Here is a 15602-nt window from a genome sequence, read left to right on the forward strand (position 1 = left end):
CGTCACAAAGCCAAAGTTCCTAAAGCCCTCACCACTACTCTGTTGACATGAAAATCGAATGATAGGTTTGACTGCAGAGTGACTCCAATATCAGTAACATAATCCATTCTCTCAATTTGCGTTTGATTAATAGTATACACATTGCGTACATAGTTCATTTTCCTGGTGCATATTACTTTGCATTTTCTAATATTTACTAGCAACTTGTTTGATTCACACGATTGGGAAATAGCATTAATGTCACTTTGCGAAGAAATAGCGTGTAATTCCGTGGAGATACTGCGATAGATTTTTAGATCGTCAGCAAACAATTGCCCTTCACTGTTTAAGAGTACAAAGGGCTAGTACCTACTTGCGCTACTCTTGTCAATTTACTTAATAATATATGAAATATGATATACGGTAATTTAACTCAGAAAGGTAGTATCCTATTAGTTATACAACCTTTCGTTAAACAAAGTGTTAGCATCAAGCAGGGAAACTAAACTGATGTACAAATATTCAGAACATGTCTTGCTCCCCACCCACTTTTAACGTGCAATCGCCGCCACTGTTTATATATGACCTTCCAATTTATAGGTAAATTTGGGTTTATTCATACTGTGACTTTCAAAACGTCGCAGAAGCATGGAAAAAATCATGTGAAAAATTTAATATTTTCAAATGTGCTTTTTTTTTTTTTTTTTTTTTATTTGCCAGAAATTCTGTCAAATGGATATTTTGGAAACAAGGTCGTCAATGACTGGTTGAACTAATAAAACTAATCCCGAGCGTCTCTAGTGGGAGGATAGTAGGACGTGTTCACACGAAATCTTGTAGTGGAGGTGAAATAAATCAAATAGTACTTACATAAAATGGGATGAATCTTTCTGTTTTACGTCCCACAATTACGCCGTGTAGGCAAAGGAGACTACTTACATTAATTATGAAGAACAAATGAATTTAATATCTTAATGTTAAGTGGTAATTGGTTAATTTGAGCAATGTAGCTACATGAAAGTTTATACTTAAATATTTTAGATAAATTCAGATCTCTACTTCATTTTCTTTCTTCTTTAGAGAGATGAAGTTATTAATTTATCTTTAATATCTTTAAAACACAAACTTCGATGTAGCTAACAACGCAACATTGACTATTGCTTAACAATTGAGGTAATATTTGTATTCTTTCCACATATATACTCACTTATTCTACGTAAATACTTGATCTGTTTTCTTTCTAACATCATAGAACTATGAATTAATTTAATCATTGGGGATACGAGAAAATAGAAGCGTATATAGATAGAAAAGGAACCGCACAAGTAATGTTAATGGACGATATGAATTATATTATTGGGAAAGACGTAATCTCTCTACATAAAAGAAGTTCTGACTGACTGACTAATCAACGTCTAGGTCAAAGTGCTTAAAGCTAGAAACTTGAAATTTGAGCAATGCATAGAATTTGTGACATAAGGTATCACTACGAACAGATCTTTAGAAATTCAACGAGGTAGTTGGGGGATAGGGCTTGCAATGGTCATAATAAAATGTTCATATCTCGGAATCTCTTCAAGTTAGACATAAGACTTTTCATTGAAAATAATTAAACATGCGTTTCAGCGTTTTTTGATGAGTTAGCTTCGACAAATAACGCCACCATTTCAACACATTGCTCTGGTATTCAGATGGTTTAATTTCTAGAACCGTAAAAATTTAAATAGGCAAAAAAACATATAATGTAGCTAGCTTCCTGTCACCGTTCATGGTGCATTCTCAGGTTGCGGATAGAGGAGAAGGCATCTAGAGAGAGGCGTTAGCTGTGAATATATTGAATAAGCAGTCGCAGACAGACGATAAGGGGTGGTCCTCCAGCTTGTGGGTTTGGCGTGAGGTAACGATCTTCAGAAACATTCATTGAAACCTCGGACCAAGACTGATAACTTGGCACGATCTCAGCAAAGTAAAATGGACTTGAGATTTGGAACATCGAATATAAGAAGTTCATAGAGCAGGTGCGTTAAAATCAGTGGGTAATGTTTGTGGAAGAACTCTAGGAAAAAAAAAAAAAAAACTGATGTGAGTCCGATTAAGCAATTGAGCCTATTATTTTACAGACCTCATTTCTATTTCTTTAAAGTACTTCTTAACGGTCTTCAGTATTCAATTATAAATTCTTTCTCTTGAAACAATTTTATACTTCCAAAGCATGCTATAAGTAAGTACCGGAAATATTATAGAACGGTTATATCCATTGGTCTGTCTGTCAACAGGTATAAGAGCAAAACCGGTAAGAGATAGAAAGAAATTGTTTCGAAAATAGGCTTAACGTCCCAATGGTAAGTTACATCTCTGTTTATATGCTTCTATTTCAACCGGAAGTGGTAGATTTGGGGTTTCAAGATTGATTGCCATAGAGTTAAACAGTGATCGATAGCAAGAATAAGATTTGTGATATAGGTCCAGCATTTTACGAATAGACTCCTCCTTCATAACCACTCTACGGAAACCAAAAGTTGCTAAAATCCACTGTAACATTCAGTTTTAATATTTAACCTTGTAGAAGGACAAATGACTTGCATTTCACTTTATGTATTGTGAAAGTATCGTAGACTTCCAAAGTATGACGACTCAATATTTAAACCGGAAGGGGTAGATCCATTACTTCTGATTGTAACAGAGGGATAAGGTAGATGCAACCTGTTCTTGAAACGCTGCATCCACATGAAAATTTATTTATTTATACATAATTCTGGACATTACCAGCAGCTCTGGGCTTAAGCTCATTACGTATGAAGAATGTTGTCCCTGGGCGAGCACACTATCTGAGAAAGGAAGAAAGGAATGGGGAAAGAAGTAAGCGCCCTGGGACCTGTATGTTAGTTACCACCTTAGCAATTGCCTGATGTAAGTGAGGAAAACCCAAGTAAAATCTCACTTAGGATGATTAGCCTGAAAAAGCTGTTACAACTTTTCGACCGAGTGTCCCTACCGGGGATGAAACCCGGGATCGCTCGTATCAAAGGCGAAAGTGTTAGCAACTACGATACGTGGGGCCACTCCACATGAAATAAATAAATAAAAATTTGTTATCTACTACTATTTACTGTACGGGGATCAGAATTGAAACCGGGAGTTCTAGCTAGTGATGAGCAAATGCAAGACCAAGACCAAGACCCGGGTGGTCTTGGTCTTGGTCTTGGTCTTGCACATGCGGTCTTGGTCTTGGTCTTGCACTGGAACCATCGGTCTTGGTCTTGGTCTTGGTCTTGCACACCCAGTCTTGGTCTTGCTTGCAAGAGTCTTGCAAGTTTTGCTTTTAAGAAATCTATGATTTTCATAAGTAAATTTTACTCTGGATATAAGGGATAATAAATCCTACATTGCGTCAATAGTGAGGGAAATACAATGTATGTTTCTAAATGTAATATATTTTACCTTCGTGTAAGTGTGATGATACTGTATAACATAGGCGATGACCTTTACTTCTTTTTTTTTTTTTTTTTTTTTTAATGGGTGATCACGCTTCACTACTTAGAAGATAAATCACAACATTTCGTAATATTTTTATGTTTTAACAGATACAATACTCCACTGGTTCCCAAACTGGGGAGGCTAGCTCTGACAGTGAGACGCACGAAAGAAAACCAAGACGGCACAGATTACTTAAATACCATAAATTGCAAAATTATTTTTACACTCTAAAGGCGTCAGATTTTTTTCTTTCCAACCACGATTAGCTCATCTTTGTATTAAACCAACTCCCAATTAAATATTGAAATTTTGTTTTACTGATTCTAATATGTACTGTATGGGGCAGAAACAAGGACATTACGCAAAAACGATGAAACAGTTAGACTTTCGAAATGTGGGCATGGAGTAAAAAGGAGAGAATCAGCCGGGTTGAACGGAAAACGAATGCGAAGGTTTTAGAAATAGTAGCAGTAGGGGAGAAAAGAAGAATTTTAGATGTAATGAAGAGGAGGACATTGGCTGAGGAGGAACTGTATTATGAGGGACATGCTAGAGGGAGGGGGCGAATGAGATTGTAGTTGAAGAAAGATATTAAGACAGAAAATTGCTACGTTAAGACGAAGAGACTAGCTGAGGACCACATCATCGAACCTTCTCAGCTGCAGCAAGTGACCTGCAATAATGGCAGAATAGCTATTATTATGACGATGATGATATGTTTTGCAATATTGACCAAAATAGAGAGAAAAAATAAAATAATAATAATAATTAAACCTCTTAATATTTTCGAATATGAAATGAAATTAAATTTGTGAACTTTACGTCCCACGATTATGCCAGCCAGGCTAAAGGAGACGGTGATAATGAAAAATGAATGAAAATGGTGGAAAGAAGAAAGTGGGAGGAAACGGGAGAACCCCGAGGAAACCCACGCACACACCCAAACCCACGTTTGTCCACCACAAAGTTCACTTGGCGGGGGCGGGGGCTGGGATCGAACGCGGGACCCCAAACACCCGAGCTGAACGCTCTACTACTGAGCCACCGCGGCCCCAATATCTTAGAATAATTTGTGAAAACTGAAAATGACTCAACTGTCTATGTCTTTTGTGTAAACTCAATTTATGTAAATACTTTTGACCCACATTAGAAATACATAATAACGGCATCAAACTTCAAGTTATTTGAAATAAGTACGAAATCACTCTCAGTTGTAAATATAGATTATTTATTGCTGTATAATGTTATATCGTTAAATCCTAGATATGCCGTATACCTAAGGGGGCTATAAGTTATATTGATAAACAATTATTCAACGTATAAGCATCCACCTATGAAATCAAACTTGCGGTCACATGCGCTAAGTTTTTGTCAATGTCATGAAAATGTTATTTCAATATTAATTTTATAAGTACACATTAAAAATTTCCAACGGATGCTTGAACCTCAGAGCCAAGGCCATACCCATGTAGTCGGCACCTATGGTGTACGGAATTGCCGATGTTCAATACTACATTTCTTTAGTTTTGGAAGGAAGAACACCATTAATATGTTTTGAAATGAAATGAAATATCTACTTTAACGTCCCACGATTATTGCACTGAGGCTAAAGGAAACAGTGATGATGAGAAATGGTGGAATGAAGAAAGTACGAGGAAACGGGAAAACCCACGCACAGGGTGTTTGTTCACCAAAGAAGCTCACATAGCGCAAGCTGCGAACGAACCAGGGCCCCATGTACCAGAGGTGCACGCTCTGCCACTGAGCTACCGTGTCCATAACATGCTCTAGTTTATTTTTGCTTATTCACTTCTTATGGACACAACTATTCTTCGTATGATTTCCCAAAATCCAATCATGGGCCGTCGTGAATGATCAAATGATGACCAAAGTAAATCAGACACTGAAGTTATTATAGCTTGTAACAATTCATAGAATTATGCTGTCGGTCGTCTCGTGAACAACCGATTCAAAAAACGACATACTGTAGCTATATGTTACAGGAGCAGATCGACTCACATGGATTGCATAAACTACTGGGAACAAATTCACTCCGGCGGTATTTTTACTGGAGCCAAGAAGTTCACGTGAAAGATGTAATGATTTTTCCCCTTCCTTTTTACATTCTATAAAAAATCAAGTAGTACCATACTTGTGCAAGACTCTTGGTCTTGGTCTTGGTCTTGCAGGTATGGTCTTGGTCTTGCAGGTATGGTCTTGGTCTTGGTCTTGCATCGGGATTCCTGGTCTTGGTCTTGGTCTTGCATGCAAGACTCTTGCAAAAACTGCAAGACCAAGACTCTTGCGCTCATCACTAGTTCTAGCATATTTCTACTGTTTTTTTTTTTTTTTTTTTTTTTGTCTTTCTAGAAATAATAAGGACGGAAATAGAACATTTCCATGCAAGACTGAATCCATATCAAAGAACTACTTCTTGCTATTTATTACTGTTTTATTCTTCACGGCAACAAGTGTTGAAACCGAAAACTTTATATTTCTCAGTGTTTGTAGGTTTCTTTACGAAAATTTCCCTCGAATGACTCGAAATTTTCCCTAATCTTATCAAATTTTCCCAATGTGTTGGGTTTCCAATTCCTATGTCAGAAGTTATAAGATTAATTTACGTATACTAAAGAAAATGCCAACCACATTTGCTTTTTGCTTCTATTTTTTACTTTTTCCTTCATTTTCTTAACCAAAAAAAAAAATACACACAGCCAACAAGGAATGCAAATTATGTTACTTTGAACAGAAAAATAGACAGACAGACAAATACACACACACACACACACACACACACACACTCTCTCTCTCTCTCTCTCTCTCTCTCTGTCTCTCTCTATTGCTATTGCATTGGTCTATATCTGCAGAATAAGGAAAAAATTAACCATTTATATTGGTCAGTCAGCGCGAGAATTTCCTTGGATTTTTCATGTTTTATCGAAAAATCCCTTTTCTTAAATTTACCTACGAAATTTCCCCCAAATTAGGGAAATTTTCCTTAAACTACGAACACTGATATTTCTACCACGGACGCACAGGGAGGAGAGCAAGAAAGGAGATAGAAGCTCTACTTGCGATACTGGAAGTCTAAAAACTAAAGGCAGAGAGAAATGTTCTCTCCTTCTCTCTGTAAATGGCATAATCTACCATTTCCGTTTCAATATTGTTCGCATAGATGAAGAATGGTAAAGCGATAGCAAGATGATATAATTTTTAAATATATGAACCGAGTGTTATAAGAACAGTTGCTGTCTCCGCCCTTATTTCTCTGCCAGAATAATAAAAATTTACTACAGCGTCCGATTCTAACATTTATCCACAAAAGAGAAAAACCTATAGCTGATAGCGAGATTTTTTTTTGTATAAATTTAGTGATGTAAAAATCAGTTCCATTTCAACTCTAATCCCTCTATTGATACCGGAAGCAGCGGAAATCTGCTTACATTTTAAGTTTGGATATTGATCACCGTAGATCGAAAATGATTATAGATAGTGAGAATGTTTTTTGAGATTGACTTAGTGTCCCACAAATACGTCAATCTATGCTTTAATCCCCCTTGAAGCCACAAGTTGTAGAAATAGTCACTGCCGGTTTTCAAATTGGATTTTCATGGAGCGAAACGGCAAGAGATAGCGAGAAACAGTTTCTCGAAATTGACTACACAATAGTACAGGGCAGGAACACGTACCTGTGACATCTTAGAATCGCTGCCATCTTGTGGATTCTTGGGAAGACTCCTGATGCATGTAGTTTTTATTGTACTATTGTATACAGTTGCAATTGACACAAACACGTTTGAAATAACATTTTTTTTTTGTCTTTTTTCTTGTGCTATATCTTTATGGTGGTGTGTGTGTTCATCCATCTCCCTACACGTAATGTTTACATATGAACTAACCTTCCATTTGCATGTTTCAGAATCTTTTAATTCTTTACCATTTTCGAGAAAAAAAAAAGTTGCCATGACACTTTTGCAATGGCCCTCGTGTGTATATATATACACTACCCCCGAAAAGTTTCCGTACAAAGTAGGTTTATGTATACTATAAGTGTATGCGAGAAAAAGCAAAGATATATCAATGGAATTTATTTTTATCTGGAACCTACAGTATGTATTTGAGAGGAAAATACAGAAATTTAACAGAAATGGATCATTGTTTTGTCAAAAAACTTAAATCTTTGATTCATCAAAGTAGCCTCCACGTGCTGTCTTAATAGGTTTACAGACTTTGGGCATTCGGCGTATTAGTTTCTGGCTTGATTGCTGTCCAGACTTTGCGAAGACACTCAAATAAGTGTTTCTCGCTAGAGGGACGCATATTTCGAACTGCCCTATCAAGCTCATCCCACATTAGCTCAATTGGATTACAATCCGATGATTGTGGGGGCCACACCATATTCTTGAGATCTCCCCGTTGCTATTTTGCTGACAAATACCCTCTACAAAGTCGGGATGTGTGTTTTGGATCATTGTCTTGCTGCATGTTGAACCCACGACCAATGAGCCTCTTCCCAGATGGCACTGCGTGTCTGATCAAAATCTGATGGTACTGTTCTTTCTGCATTGTACCCTGTATTTACAATAAATCCCCCACTTCATTGTTACCAAAGCAACCCCACACCATCACAGAACCATCCCCGTGCTTTACCGTTGGCAAAATACACGATGGAAGCAGTCTTTCGCCCTTGGAGCGACACACGAAAACCCTGCGTCTATGACTAAAGAGTTCAAACTTTGATCCATTAGTAAATAAGCACTTGTTCCACTTCTCTGGCCCGCAGCTTGCAAATTTTCTTGCCCATAGCAATCTCTTCTTTTAGTTTTGAGGGCGCAAGAGCGGTTTCCTAGTTGCCACGCGACCGTTTAGTCCCGCATTAACTAACCGCGTCCAGTGTAATAGCTGATCGGTTTTTCGCGAGTTTCGTTCACTTCAGCTTATATTTGGGGCACTATTTCTAACCTGTTGCGTTTGCTTGTCACTATAGTGTACTTGTCCTCCCTTGTAGTAGTAGCTCTAAGCCTTCCAGATCTTGCTCGAGAGCGATTTTTCCTTGTTTCAGCAAATCGTTTTAAGGTATCATGCATTAAAGTATGGGATATTTTCACTTTTGCGGCTATTTCGCATATTGTATAGCATTCTTCATGTAAAGTAACTATTTTTGCTCTCGTTTCAATACCCAGTGCTCTTTTCGTATGGGACATTATGCTGACTAATAGGGCGCACTTTACACCTCACTTCAATACACACACGCACAACAACTAGCGTGCAATAGACAACTCCCAACAGTGAGATTTGAGAGAGAAGTAGACCGAGCAGCTTCAGAGACACCTATGAGGCATTTATTGTGTAATCGACCTTCAATTTGCAGTGTAATGGTCGTTTTGTATCGCATGCGTACGTAATGCACCATCACAACGGCGCGATATTTAAGTTTATTTTTCTTAGTTCATCCACAACAGGCCAAGACCTTTCCTCCCGTCATGTTCTAAAATGTTTCACCTTTCATTTGTGAGCAAATTGTAATGCATTGTTATGTTACATTTTGAAAATTTCTTTATTTCGTGTTTGTTCGGAAACTTTTCGGGGTAGTGTAATATATATATATATATATATATATATATATATATATATATATATATATATATATATATATATATATATATATATAGGGGTTGGACAAAAATCTAAAACGTTTGCAAAAGTGAAAATCATACCTAGTATGGAGTAGGGCCTCCTTTTGCGTCCAAAACAGCTTGGATCCGACGTGGAATGGACGTATCCTGGATCGCGGTGTGTGGAATTTTGTACCATTTTCCTCCAAAATATGCTCCAGTTCCTTAAGGGATGCTGGTGGAGGGTAATGAGACCGAACACGCCTTTCTAACTCAGACCACAATGGCTCAATGATGTTCAGATCTGTTGATTGTGGGACCCAGGGGAGGTGTGATAGCTCCTGGTCATGCTCCTGAAACCATGATTTCACCGTTTTTGCAGCGTGACAGGGTGCCAAATCATCTTGGTAGATGCCATCACCATCAGGAAACAATATTTGGCCATGGGTAAAACCTGGTCCCCCAAAATGGCCTCATACGCCTTAGCATTCATCATTCCATGCAGGGCGATGATGAGACCTGCAGAAAACCACGATATCACTGCCCATATTGTAACAGAACCATTCCCATGCTTTACAGTTGGGAGCAGACAGTCTATATCATAGGCCTGCGAGGATGTTCTCCATGCGTAAACACGACCGGTTGTTGGAAACTAGGTGAAGGTCGATTCATCGGACCGCATTACGTGTTTCCACTGCTCGTAAGTCCATGCCTTGTGGTCCTTGCATCATTGGATACACCTCTTCGCATTTACTGCTGTGACCAGGCGTTTGGCGATAGCGGCCCTGCCATGAATTTTCATTTTATGAAGTTCCCGTTGCACTGTTTTCGATGAAACTGGATTCTGTAGGCCGGAATTGAATTCAGACATAATTTTCATTGCAGTGGTCTTCCTTTTAGCTGCTACAATCCATTTTAATGGCCTCCGGTCCCTATCTAACAGGATTGTCTTTCGACCACTGTTGTGCTTTGCAGACGTCGTTTGCCCATAAATTGTGTATACCCTCGTGACATAGGACACAGTGCCTTTCGATACCCCACAATGTTCGCCACTGTTGCCACTGAAGCTCCAACCAGACGGGCACCAACGATCATGCCACTTTGGAAGTCAGGTCGCCCATTTTAGCGCACCACTTTCACACCACGACACTCACAGGTGAACTGGTTACTGCTGACGGAAGAGGAAGGTCCACATGACACATTGAAAACAAAAAATGATCGACAACCGCAACACATGTTGTACAGTGGAGGGCCAAACTTACGTGTTCTGTATGAACTGTTTTTAGATTTTTTGTCTACCCCTGTATACATACATACATATATATTGTTTAAAGAGAGCATAATTGCCTATCTATGAATTATTATACTGTGCTCATACCTCCACAACATACATTTGCACTTTTGATCTACTCTTATAACTTCAATGTTATCTTGTATAATGACATCCTCAAGCCAGATCGCGGAAGGCTTGTGAAGAAAAAAAAAAAAAAAATTGTCACTTTGTGTGTCGGATTCTGGAAAGAATGCCAACGTCTTTCGTCACATTGACGCAGTACTTAGTAACATAACATTTGTTGAAAAGCTAAATTTCCCTACATTTTATCTCATATTCGGAAAATCTACCCTTTTCCCTCCTTAAAAAAAAAAAAAAAAAGCTAAATCTCACTACACCGCGGGAAATTTCCCTCAACTCACTGACAGCAGACTACTTAGCCCCCCCCCCCCAATGACAGCGCTACCGCCGATGAAAATGTTTTATTGGTATTATTGACAATCAATTATTGTCATTCAAACACACAACAAAACGGAGCAATTCAAATCATAATCAACTGCGAACTGTTTCCAATAGCATTTCATATTTTAGAATAAACAAGTTTCTGTCTGCAATACTTTTTGCTTTATTAACCTTTAAAATAGGGGCGGTTTTATTGGGTCACAAACGTGTTTTTATAGTATTAAGATACGAATATTCGCAACGAACAAAGTCATAGTTGGAGCAATTATATGTGGTGACCAATCGCTAAATATGTATAGTAATGATAGAAACATTGTAGCAATGATGTGAGGTGATGAATTGCTATTATATATAGCAATGGTAGAAACACTGTTAAGGAGGCAGTAGGATGCAACTTTCTAACAAGGTATTTGGTGCAGAATTGCTATATTCGTAACTGTGGTATTAATTCACTACATTGTAGCTGTGGTAATGAATATTAATTCACTACATTTTATAAAATGTATGGTGATAAATTTTCAATATGTACGATTAAAAGTGGGATAAGTGTATGGGGGGCAAAAGAACATGTTGGGAGCCAAGTGCTGAAATAAAGAAAAGCGTCTGTAGCTGTAATATGGTGATCTGGATATTCTCAATCTGGTGTGGATTATTATTATTATTATTATTATTTTGAATTCATGTAGTAGACTTCTAATTTTTCTAGTCTAAGATAATAATAAAATAACCCTGCTAATATATAATCATTTGTAATGATAGACTATTGAGGATGAATTGTGCATTTTAAACCAGGAGTAAAGTTCATATTAACACGTTATGTTTATATACACTATGTGTTTGCATATCGTGTTACTTTCCTTTTGATAATTCTACTAAATTTATTTACAGCAGAAACTGCAACACAAAAGCATTCCCTAAAGCTTTCAATATGTGTATAGAAAATGAACCCGATGTGACATCACACCGAAACAGGTAGATTCTCTTTCCGTGATGCAAAGCAGTGCATATTTGCATTATTTGACGCTTTGCATCTTCGTAAATAATATTAAAAAAGAAAAAAAAATGATAGAAGATTGATCTGCACGATTGAATCATTAAATTAAAACTTTTGGACAGATGGAAAATGTCAATTGAACCAACGCTCTGTGCGTATGTCAATGCCCAGAACACAATACAAATCTAATCTGTTTGGAACATACCATGGCGCTTCAATTAATTATATTTTTACACTTGTAAACGTGTTGAATAAATGTTGGCATAAACCTGTAGGGATGGGCACGAGTGAGTTCGAGCGAGTTTTCTTTGAAACTCGACTCGAAACAGACATCTTTTAGCTCGATTCGAAAAATTTTCTCCAATTCGACTCGAATTCGGGTCGAGTCGAGCCAAAACGAGACAATTCGAGCTAAATCCTGTGTGATTCGAAGTACTCTCTTCAAGTGTCCTACATAGACAATATAATCAATACTACTACTACTACTACTACTACACATTATTATTATTTACATATTACTATTATTATTATTATTCTAACAACACCGTGTATAATCATGAAAAACAGGTGGTTGTATTTGAATACTTAAAACTAATTGACTTCGATCTCGGTCGTCGAGAAGTGTTCAGGAGGCAAGGACATGGGTCACGAGGTTCTGGGTTTGAGTTCTAGAGGAGCAAGTATTCGGGCTGGAGCCAAAAATTATTAAAAGTTATAGGGCGCCGGCCGAACATGTTCAAAACTGCTCCGCCCGGGTTTAGGGTTGCCAATAGCTCGGCTCAGAGCTCATTCACTATTCAGCCGAACTGAAAAGTGAGCCGAGCCGATTGTTCCTTCCAACCAGCCAGTTCGAACCATTGACTCAGGTGAGCTGAGTCGAACCGAGCTGATGGACTTGTTTCAACGGAACTGGCTCAAGCCGATGACTCATATGAGCCGAGTCGGTGGCTCATCCCAACCGAGCCAGCTCGAGCAATCGGCTCAATTGAGCCGAGTCGATGGCTCATCCCAACCGAACCAGCTCGAGCCATCGACTCAATTGAGCAGAGTCGATGGCTCGTCCCAACCGAGCCGGTTCGTCATCGACTCATCCCATCCGAGGCGGCTCGAGCTGTTAAATCAATTGAACTGAGCCGAGCCGGTTGACATCACTAACAGGGTTGGGATTCTTTCTACTTGGGCTTAAGAATTGGACTGTGCATATCTCAGCCTTGATGGTAAGAACTACAGTATATAACTTATATTGGTTCTCACAACATTTGAGGCTGTCTCATTTTTTTAAAAAAAAATCTGTCGTCGTCTCGTTATCGGGACGAGACGAGATACATGAAAACTCACTGTCGTGAGCAACACTAAAATTATTCCGCATTACTGCTTACATTTCTCATGGCTTTCGTTTTCCATTCTAATCAGGTCATGATTTCAAAACGAGTTAAAACGAGCTGAACGAGCGAGCCATTTATCAAACTCGACTCGACTCGACTCGAAACTCGACCTCAAAAGCAGTGACTCGGCTCGGAACTCGACTCGAAAAAATTACCTTTGACTCGACTCGAAACTCGAGTTGAGTCGAGTTTTAGCTCGACTCGTGCCCATCCCTATAAACCTGAGGCTGATCAGCTTCACTTCAAAATTATTTTGAGTTTCGACACATCAGCTAATATTTGCTTTAACGTGCCTGTACATAGTATTTTCTTCCATTTCCTACACTCTATAGTTCTTCGAAATATTCTTTACATATATTTTGTATTTTTTCTCTCACTTGTAATATTTTTCCATCTCTTTTCTCACTCTGCTTCATTGGAATGATGTCCTTAGTTGCCTTGTTTTGACCTACTCACGCCTCCCAGCAGGACATTGAAAAAATATAGGACGGTTTGGTTTACACAATAGAATATTATGCTCTGAAGCACAGAAAAAACATAAATGTATTCTAAGAAAAGGCCAACCTTCACCTCAATGGACAACTATTTGTTATTGAAAAGTAGGTTTTTTTTGGTAAAAACACTAAAAAATGCAGCTCCAACATTTTTAGAAGTCAGAACATATTCACACTACCTCAGAAGACAGAGAAACAGTTAACTCTTATTTATAGAATTACCATGGCATTTAACACTTTTAACATCGTTATTCATATATAATTTTGAATACGCAAATTTAATTAATGCATGCAAAAATATTAACTATTTCTCTACCTTCCTACTATCCTTCTAGTTCTTTTATTTACAGATGAACTTTGACATTATTCTTCATTACTTCATATCTTTCTAATGAAAACGGAAGATTGATAACTTATTTCTCTGTAATAAAATACCTGAATCTAATTAAACATTGAATAATTTGATCAAAGTATTTCCCTCTGAAATAAATAATGTAACAGCATTCCATTCATCATAGCTCTGTAAATTATATACACACACTTCTAACAACTGTTATGCAACATAAATTTCAGCACATTTCCAGTTCATAAATAATTTCCAGGACATTTCCAGGATTTTCACTATTTTTCTGCTTTTCATGACTTTTCCAGAGTGTTTTCACTACACACGTTTATTTCCAGGTTTTCCAGGACGCGTATTATGTACAGCAATATTGGAAGGCGTTGGGAGATGTTAGTCAGTACCAACACATCTCAATGCCTAGCCAATACTGCTGCACACACTGCTGAAAGAAAATGCTAACTCAGCTTGCGTTATATGAAACTGGAGCATGGTAATATTCCTCAGCTAAGCTTCACTGGGGAAGAATGAGCACATAGGAAACAAAGAGAAAAAAGTGGCCATGGGAGGATAGGAAAAACCTAATTTGAAAAAAGTAATAGTGACGATTATTGACTGTCTCTCGCACTGAGAAAAAATGTGTGGCGTACGTAAAATCGTATGTTACATTTGTAAATCCTGTAGTTTTTGGACTTAACGTACAGCAAACGTATAACTAAAAACGCATGTTTTATAATACTTTCTGTATAAGTGTTCCATCTGTACGCACTTTACGTGTGAAACAATATAGGCGGTCAGGATCTCATATACAAATGGACGTATATAACATATAGCTGACGAAGGTAACATACATATAAGGAAGACTGTTACATATCAGACATCCTGCAACGGCATGATGTAACATCTAAGGGCAGTGCCTATGTAGCATACGGATAACGTATGCTCCTTAGTAAGCTGATTCCTGTAGTAAGCAAGAGGATTCCGTATATTTGTAGAATATACCGCTGTCCGGAGAACGGATTTTTCTCAGTGCAGAAAAAAATGTTACGACACATTTAAGCATACTGCTAATATATAGCGATTTAAATCATCACTAGAACTTTCCTGTACTTGTATTTTTAATAATTCAATCACTATAGGACAATATAGACAAATTTCCAAAATATAGGAAAAAATAGAACAATAGGACAGCTGGGAGTCCTGTGTATTACGAAAATGTCATTTTCCTTCTGCCATTCCAGTTTCCAAATTTTTATACATTTGTGTGTGGTTTAGCCTTACTTAGGTTGTCATGTTCTTCTTCTTTATTTCCACTTGTTCATACCTCTCATTGTGTTATTTCTCGATTCTTCTTATGCTCTATAAATGCTTTGATTCTATTGCATTCCAACTTTTGCTCTTCCTAGTATCACTGCCACCTTTCCATACTTTCTACAAAATGTCATTTCACGGAGAATACCACGATGCCACCAGTCCTTGTACTCAATGTACTATCTCTGTCTATATGCTATCACCCTGTACCTCACTTTCCACTGAAAGGGGATGCGTTATAGCATAGTTTGAAGTCTATTCTATTTTTC

Source organism: Thermobia domestica, chromosome 18 (assembly GCF_964235325.1).
Source record: "Thermobia domestica chromosome 18, izTheDome1.hap1.1, whole genome shotgun sequence".
Classification (NCBI taxonomy): domain Eukaryota; kingdom Metazoa; phylum Arthropoda; class Insecta; order Zygentoma; family Lepismatidae; genus Thermobia; species Thermobia domestica.